Source organism: Myotis davidii, unplaced genomic scaffold (assembly GCF_000327345.1).
Source record: "Myotis davidii unplaced genomic scaffold, ASM32734v1 scaffold464, whole genome shotgun sequence".
In the NCBI taxonomy this organism is placed as follows: Eukaryota; Metazoa; Chordata; class Mammalia; order Chiroptera; family Vespertilionidae; genus Myotis; species Myotis davidii.
Window position 1 is genome coordinate 20,381 of NW_006295287.1, and position 6,888 is coordinate 27,268.

The following is a 6,888-nucleotide window of genomic DNA, read 5'->3' on the forward strand; positions in this document are numbered from 1 at the left end:
CCCCCAAACCTACCAAGCCTCCCAGAGAAGCTGGCCTGGTCTGGGTTCCCAGGTGCCTCCAGCCCCGGCCCCAGAATCCCACCTCTGGTCCTCAGGCCCTCACGGTGGGCCCAGACTCACCGGGGGGAAACCCGGGTTCTTGCATCCTGGATGCTCCTGGGCCCTCGTGTTTGAGGCTGGGCCCCCAGGCCTGTATGCGCCGCCTTAAATCCCTGTTAGTAACCCACCATCCACCGGGCAGGTCCTAAAGGTTCTGCCCTGACTCCTCCTGCCCTGTCCGTAGGCCCCGCCCCGTGGGGGTTGGGGGAGGTGCAATCATTGATTAGTCCTTTGATTGAGAAGTTAACTGCACCTGGCCCTTCTCCTGGGGGCTGGGAAACCTCTGGGGCCAGACAGCCTTGGCCCTGCCCTCAGGTGAACCCAGTATTGTGTCCAGGTGAAAGGTTCCCTCTAGTTGCCAGCCAGTGCCCAGGGATCATCCTCTCCATTCCGGGTCCTGGGAGCCCCACCTCTCCCACCATCCAGCTGCCTCCTCCCAGGTCCCCAGCGCCCACTCCCACTTCTCCAGTCCATCCTCCACGTTTCCCCCCAGGTCCTGGAGGTGGCAGACTTCACACACCCTGGCCCTGACCGTGGTTTGGGGTCAGGCTGGTTTCCCTGTGCGGTGAAGGGGAGATGGTGTGCAGGTGGACAGTTAGCCGATTTCCCTTGTGAATGGATGACCTGGGTCTGGTCTATGTGTCACTGGTCCCTCTGAGCTGCACAGGCCCATGTCTAAACATAGGGCTGGAGTCCTTGCTTGTCCAGGTTCTGCTGGGGACTCAGGTCTGGAGATGGGACAACTTGCAATGCTCATCCCCAGTGGGACTTTTATTAGAATCCATGGAGGAGACGATGACCTGGGTGACTGAATACAAAGAGAAACAAAACTATGAGATCTCGATGCTAAATTCAGCTCACCATCTGAACTGCCTCTTCCTGTCTCAGGGTGAGGTCTCCCCTAACTGGTCATGATTTCTGCTTCCTGGGAGCACGTTGGTCACTGGGACAGTTGATGACTCTGATGTTCACAAGAGATAATGCAACTATTTCCTCCGTTTATAAATTGTGACTAGGCACTTCTTTCTCTCTAATGTATAAAGAAAAACATGGTGTAACAAACAAAATATTAAGTATAACATTTTGCTGATTGGATGGGCAAAGCTGAGAAGATGGGCCAGGCCTGCGGTTGCGGGGAGGGGATGGGGAACCGGGCATTTCATGCTTTGGAGTGTGGGTTGGTTTCTGAGACAGACTTGGTGATATCTGTCCAGGTCCCTCAGCCAAAGACCATGAGTAGGACACCAGTAGTTGAGCAAATGTGGGTTTACTTACTTTTTAAGATTTTTTTCATAGCCTTTATATCTTTTTTTCATGCTGTTGAGCATCTTTGCTGTCATTACTCTGAACTATATTTCAAGTACATTTTTATGTCTTCTTCTAGAGAATTCTCTTGTTTTTCATTTGGGGGTTGTTTGTCTCCTTATTTGGGCTCTCGGTTTGGGTTTGTCACTATGTATTCATAAATCAGTGGTTCTCAACCTTGGCTGCACATTAGAATCACCTGAGAATCTTTTTAAAATCCTGATTTTGGAGCCTGATTCTCCGGAAATTCTCTTTCTCTGTTGTGGAGGGAGGCCACATTAGTAACAAAGAAACAGAATTTCCGGAGGATGAGGCCCAGAAATCAGGATTTTAAAAATCAGCCTTGGCTGCGCATTAGAATCACCTGGGAATCTTTTTAAAAAACAGAATTCGGAGGATGAGGCCCAGAAATCAGGATTTTAAAAAGCTTCCCAGGTGATTCGAATGTGCAGCCAAGGTTGAGAACCACTGTCGTAGATCCTCTACAGCTCTCAATCTGAAATGCAGGACACAGTCAAATGCCGTTTCTGACTAATTAGGACAGGCAAAGCCTCAAAGCCTCCAGACACTGCCTACAGACTGATAGGATTTCCACTTGAATTTGCTCCTGGCAATCATCCGCAGGTGTGGGGGAGTTTTTTCAACAGGGTGAGGCCATTGCTTTTGCCTGGAGACTAATTGTTCTTTTGGTCTCTTAAGTAGCCTCAGGGCAATGTAGTTTCCATGAGAGTGGGTCAACTGCCTTTCTCCCCCCACTCCCACCAGGGAAGGCAACTGCCTGTGTGGGAAAGATGCTCCTAGCTGTGTGAGGGAATGGCTCAGTAGAGGAAACTGGGGGTTTCTGCCTTCTGAGCTCTAACCCCCGAGTCCCTAGTCCTGGGTTCTGCTCACACAGCTCCAGTCCACTCCGCCCTCTCTGCCACAGCACAAGGTGGAGTTTTGTACATTGGCCCTTTAAGAGGGTGCCTGAATCTCCAGCCATCTCTCCCTGTCACATAGCAACACCGCTGCTTTTCACAGCCAGGAGTTATGTAGGTACTCATCTCAGTTGTGGTGCTCTGGCAGGGGGCCCCAGCTTGGGGATTAGATCCAAGAGTTCTCAGTTGCAACTCCCCACAGCTGAGATATCTCCGGAGCTTCAGTTGCTGCCTGTGGGCACCTGGCCAGCCCTTGCGCCCCTCCGCACTGCCTACCAATCTCTGCAGTCTCCACTTTCAGTCCTTGGGTGTCAGGGTTCCATTGATTATGCAGAAATTTTTTCTGTATTTTAGTTGTAATTCCAGTTTGTTCCTGAGGGCATGTTCTTGCAGCATCCCCTTGCTCTACTGCCATTTTAAAACTCCTCAAGAATTTTTTAAAGTAATTTTGTTATTTATTGATGAGAGAGAGAGAGAGAGAGAGAGAGAAACAATGATGTGAGAGAAACATGGATTGGTTGCCTCCCACAAGCACCCTGACCAGAGCCAGGGATAGAACCTGCAATCAGGTATGTGCCCTTGACCCAGAATCCCTTGACCCAGAACGGAGCCCTCAGCTTTCCCGTGCATGACACGACCTCTCACCTACTGAGCCACACCAGCAGGGCTCTGTTTGTCTTTTAATTGGAGCATGTCATCCATTTATATTTAAAGGGATTATTGCTAGTTATGTGTGCTTGCCATTTTATGGTTTTCTGATCGTTTTACATATTTGTCCAAACCCATAGAAGGTAAAGCTCCCATAGTGAACCTGAATGAATATTGTGGACTGGGAGTGATACTGAGGTGTCCGTGTCACTCCATGGATCGTCCCCAATGGCCCATGCTTGTGTGGATGTTGACAATGGGGAGGCTGTGCATGTGGGGGTACATGGGAAATCTCTGACTTTCTGCTCCATTTTTCCATGAATATAAAACTGCTCTCAAAAAAGAAAGTCTATTTTACAAAAACGAAGGAGGCTGACACTATGACGGACAGTTCTGAATTAACTAGCCTGCATGTGGCCTGAGCTTTGAGAGTGTTTAGCTCTCTCCCTGGGTGATTCCACATGTGGCCAAGGTCAAGACCCTCTGAATGTAGGGCTGTTGGAGAGCTTTACACCCAGGCAGGATAACAACCTCCTGAGACAGGTATCCTATATAATAAAAGCCTAATATGCTAAGTATCCAGTCATCCCGTCACCCATTCAACCAACCAAATTGTAATATGCTTATGATATGCTAAGGCCACCCAACCGCTTGCTATGATGTACACTGACCACCAGGGGGCAGAGTCGACCGGTCAACCAGTCGCTATGATGTGCACTGACCACTGGGGGCAGATGCTCTGACTGGTAGGTTAGCTTGCTATTTGGGTCAGGCTGATCTGGACTGGATACTCCCTGGAGCTCTCCACGGTGCCCCCCTCCAAACCTCTTGCTGCTGGCCAACCTCCCATGTCCCTCCCTGGCCCTGATCGTGCACCAGTGCGGTCCCTTGGCCTGGCCTGCACCCTCTCACAATCCAGACACCTTGGGGGATGTTGGAGAACCGGTTTTGACCCGATCCTGCAGGCCAGTCCGAGAGACCCCACTGGTGCACAAATTCGTGCACCGGGCCTCTGCTGGGGTCCGGCCCCCTCAGGTCCAGGGGTTCCCATAGGTGTGGACAGAGTCAGCGAAGAAGGAATGACAGAGGCAGTGTTCAGTTGATCAGCATGGTTGGGTTCTCTCGCCTGGTTCTAGCCAGGATTCCCAGCCAGGTTCTGTCCAGGTTCTCTTGCCATATTCTCTCGCTAGGTTCTCCAGCCAGGTTCTGTCTTCTATTGTCTTGTTACATCTGTATTTATACCAGTTGATTTTAATCCTGTCAATTTCTATTCCGAAGGTTAGGGCATTTCTTATCTCCATTCCAGGGAGTAAAGATTATGTAGCTGGGCTCTACTTACTAAATAACAGAATAAACTACAAAGGAAGCTGAGGCCAGGTGGGCAGTGTAAAGACATTGAAGAACATCTGGACTGAATGAGATGCATCCAGCTCCTTTTGAAGCACCCATCTTATATAAAAGCTGCTGTTTGAAATTTTAACCCTGATAGTATGGCTTCTGTAAATGCTTGCTTGCTTAAAAAATAGGGAAAACAAGACTACTCCCATTCCAAAGAGGCCGTAAACTATGCCCCAGACAGAGTTGTCAGTGCTGGAGCCAGGCCAGGCCTTGAGATAGGGTCTCATGGCCCCTTCCCAGCACGCAGGCCTTCTTTCTCAGAAGGTCTGGAAGTCTCATTCCAAATTTGGGAGACAAAGGACTAGAAAAGGTATAAATAGAGAGAGCTTCCTCCATGTGGGGGGCCCAGAATTTGAAAGACACATTTTTCTCTGGGTCTACAAGGAATTTAATAATAAAATGTAATTCCCTTTCCCTAAGCATGGCTTGGTTTTTCTCCGGTGTTCTGCAACATTTGAGATCACACCCAACCAAACCAATTATAAAAAGACATCTTTGTACCCTAACCGGTTTGGCTCAGTGGATAGAGCATTGGCCTGCGGACTCAAGGGTCCTGGGTTCGATTCTGGTCAAGGGCATGTACCTTGGTTTCGGGCACATCCCCAGTGGGGAGTGTGCAGGAGGCAATGGATCGATGTTTCTCTCTCATTGATGTTTCTAACTCTCTATCCCTCTCCCTTCCTCTCTGTAAAAAATCAATAAAATATATATTTTTTAAAAAAGACATCTTTGTGAATATCTGAGACATTAAAAATTGGGCCAAGGATTATTTGATATTCAGGAGTTACTACGAATTTTGTATAATGATCTTCTATTTATATATAAAAAGTAAAATCTAGCCCAAGAGAATGGAAAACAAGGGCTGAAATAAAAACTTGTGCACAAATGTTCATAGCAGCCCAACTAACAATAGTCAAAAGGTGGACACGACCCAACTGTCCATAAACTGATGGATGGATAGACAACTTGGGATATCAAGACAATGAAATATTGCTCAGTCATAAACAGGAATTAACTTTTTAAAAAATATATATTTTATTGACCTTTTACAGAGAGGAAGGGAGAGGGATAGAGAGCCAGAAACATCGATGAGAGAGACACCTATTAACCGCCTCCTGCACACCTCCCACCGGGGATGTGCCCGCAACCAAGGTATATGCCCTGGACCAGAATCGAACCTGGGACCTTTCAGTCTGCAGGCCGACGCTCTATCCACTGAGCCAAACCAGCCAGGGCAGGAATGAACTTTTAACACATGCTGACATAGATAACATTTTTTAAATCTCATGATTTGGGGTGACATTGCTTAATGAAACTATATAGGCTTCGCCCTGACCAGTTTTGCTTAGTGCTTACAGTAGCCACCCAGGTAAGGAAGGGTCTTGGTTTGAATCCTAGCCAAGCACGCCTACCTGGGTTTCAGGTTCAATCCCGGACCCGTGTACCCAGGAGGCAAACAATCTATGTGTCTCTTCTCTCTCTCTCTCTCTCTCTCTCTCTCTCTCTCTCTCTACCTCTCTCATCAATAAAAATAATTTTTTGGAAGTAAAACACTTTATTTAAGGAAAAGGCACCTTGGGGGCAGGCAGAAGGCCTAATAAGTAACCAGCGGCGCTGCCTTCAGCACATTGAAGCCAGTGTCTGCGACAGCGATGAAAACATGACTAGAAACTGCTTCACCAGAAACGAGGCTGAGTGTTGCCGGTGTCCCTGTCGGACGGTAGCGGCGCTGCCTTCAGCACATTGAAGCCAGTGTCTGCGACAGCGATGAAAACATGACTAGAAACTGCTTCACCAGAAACGACTCCAACTCAGGCTGAGTGTTGCCGGTGTCCCTGTCGGACGGTAGGCTTTTAAAACCCACTTCACTGAGGGACAATGGACATACAAAGCTGTATATATCCAAAGGATGCAACTTGGTGAGCTTGGAGACAAATAGACTTCTATTTTTGATTGAAAATGAAATGCAACCAAGGATGTTTGTGAACATCTCTACTCAGTCCATCCTCTGCCCATGTCACTGCAGATGAATCGCAGCCACAAGACACTGCGCTTCCCTGTCTCTTCCTGAGAGCGACTCCTGGGTCTCACGTGGGGGAGGGGATCCCAGAGACTCCGACACACCTGCAGCCCAGGTCTCACAGGCACCGAGGAGGCAGGAGAAGGTGGGAGCAGGGCTTGAGAAGGGTTGTGCCCTCATCTGCCCATATGTCCCATATCCCCTTCATTTCTCCTCTGACCTGGCTGAGATTCTGTGGACATTGACTTCCCGGGCCGGGGCTGAGAGGGTGGGAGCAGGTGGTGAGTTAAACCAGACCAAGGCCAGAGAAACCCACTGGGGAGAATCCCGGAGACTGAGGGGAGGGAAAGAAACCACATGAGGAGAGGGAAGGGAGAGCAGGGTATACACAGTACAGACAGGTGGGAGGGGGTGGGTCAGAGGAGGGGGTCACAGAGGTGGCATCTAAGGGGCAGGATAGTAAGACTTCCATTGATTCAGGACCTGTGACCCAGGCTCTGT

At 49.0% G+C, this 6,888-nt stretch overlaps 1 long non-coding RNA gene across 1 annotated transcript in view; it reads left to right on the forward strand.

Annotated features, from left to right (window-relative positions):
* Positions 1-6,888, forward strand: part of LOC107184122 — a 20,424-nt gene that overhangs the window by 13,139 nt on the left and 397 nt on the right. The window lies entirely within an intron of this gene.